Here is a 2,493-nt window from a genome sequence, read left to right on the forward strand (position 1 = left end):
GAAATAAAATATAAAAGAAATACAAACTGATCCTTGAAGCTTTGAGCGCTAAGATTACACCATTCCAGAGTGACCAACCCACTGCTTATTTCAGATGTCAGATTTGAATGGAAAATCTCAAAGGCGATGCAAATTTTATTTACTTTTAACATTTGAATTTTGTGATTTGCATGGCACATGCTCACTCCTTGTGCACTTATGTCAACTGTAGCCTTGGAAATAAGGAGGATGATTAAGTTGTAAAATCTATAATCACAGCTTTCAACATAAAAATCAATAAAGCTATTGCTTCAGAAAATAATAATAATAATTCATATTGGCCCAGCCAGACCCCAGACTTCAATTCCTTTAAAAAATCTATGAAATGACCTTAAAATAGCTGGACACAGGAGATCCCCGAACAATTTGAACGAAACCTGACCTTCTTTGTAAAGAAGACTTCCTTCCAAAGTCTGGATGTGTAAAGTTAATAGAGTCTTATTCACAAAGACTTCATGCCATAATAAAGGCATGGGGGGGGTTTCATACTTATTTGGTCAGCTTTAGAAGATTTTTCTTGTTATTAAAATATTCCTAATAATTAATTATTTCTTTTTCTTTGTATTTATGTTTGTTGGAATATTCAATTTAATACAATGTCTTTTTTTTTCATTATATTTTTAAAACCAGCAATTTCATTAATGTGTGGACTTTTAATAAGCACTTTATATAATGGGAAATTTTATATATGTTTATATCTAAGTTTATCCCTATTAAAGAGCCAGTGGCAAGAAAAAACTTCCTGAGATGGTATGAGGAAGAATGTCCATTTATTATAGTCTTATCATTGTTCAGACTTATTGTTCATAAAACTTACAACCCTAAACTATTTCAGCAGTCTGTTGTAACAGTCCAAATTCATCCTCATAGTTCTTAGGTTTCTCAGTAACTTTATAGACCATTAGGCTGTTAGTGTGGAACCATCACCCAGTAGCACAGAGTGGTCTCCAATTGAAAAGAACTCCATCCAGAGGCAGGATGAATCAGGCAGCTCAGAGTATCAAGGGAGCTTCACTAATTCAAACTTATTTAAATCAGATCACTGTATAAAATCCATCTGTTTATCTTCAATGGTGATAGATTCATGTATGTAAAGCATGTGGATGCATTGTCCAGAGATTTATCCATAGTCTGTAAAGCAAACAAAGGTAGATTACTGTTATGTCCCAGTCTATGGTTGGGACACACAGCGTGATTAAAGGCAAGAGGTGATGGATTTAAGGCGGATGTGAGTGTATTTGGTATTATGAGTAATGAAACTCTGGGCATATCTTAAAAACAGGAGGTATATTGTGGTGGACCAAGGCCAAAATAATGAACAAAAACCCTTTTTTCTTTTTCCAAACATTAAAGTACCTACAAACAAACCCAAAAGATAGACAAATCACTTTCCTAACTCCCTCACTAAAAAAACAGGGAAAAAACCCACACCCAACATCCCCCTACTGGTGAACAGAAACAACGCACATATGTGCATATATTTACAACTGTATGATACATCAGATGCAAAACTCAGAAACAGACTGCAATCAATTCAAGTCTGTCTTATGACCAGTGGGAAAAGGGTTATTGGAGAATGTGTAGTAAATAGAAGGAATAGAAGGGAGCAAGAGTCGAGGAGAGTTATGAGAGTTATGTAAGCACCACCAAGCAAGAGAATTGGAGGACACACAGACACCAATCTGAGACATAGTCAAGTCAAATCAAATCAAATCTAATTTTATTTGTAGCATACACATACAGAGTACGACATGCAGTAAAATGCTTTGTAAGACTATCCAACATTTAAGCAAAAAAGGAATAGAATTAAGGATAAAAAATAAGGTAGATAAATAAAAAGTATAAACTATAGTAAATATATATAAATATATGTATATACATGGATGTGTATGGCAGATATTGGAGGTACAAATTAAAGTGATTTAGTGATTGTCCTTAAAGTGTCCATGTGCAGTATAGGAAGTTGGAGATCCATTGGCACAGTGGCAGGCTGAGTCCTAGGACCTCCAACTTTTGGGTGAGCCTGGAGGGAATTATGGTGTTGAGCGCTGAACTGTAGTCCACAAACAGCATTTTGGGGCCAGGGATCAAACAAAGGTCACTGAGAGGGGTGACAATTCAAGGTTTCTATACTGCTGCATTCATTCTTTTCAAAAAAGGTAAGCCAGTGTCCTAGAAAACCTGATGTTCTTAAGATTTACATTATTTGCTTTAGAGGTGTCAAGTTTAGATGTGGCAGCCTGCACCTATACTAACAGCACAAGAAAAAAGATGTCATGATGGTTATTGTAGTAAACAAGATGATAACTTGAGACGATACTGTGAATTCTGCACAAATTAACGTGTTTGTGTGCAGTGTCTCGATTTATCCAGTTAGAGGCAGAGCATGTCTGCTTTTCATCTCTTTCTGCATCCGCTTACTGAAACACTTACAACCAAGAGATCACTCCTAAT

This window comes from Silurus meridionalis, chromosome 3, assembly GCF_014805685.1.
Source record: "Silurus meridionalis isolate SWU-2019-XX chromosome 3, ASM1480568v1, whole genome shotgun sequence".
Lineage (NCBI taxonomy): Eukaryota > Metazoa > Chordata > Actinopteri > Siluriformes > Siluridae > Silurus > Silurus meridionalis.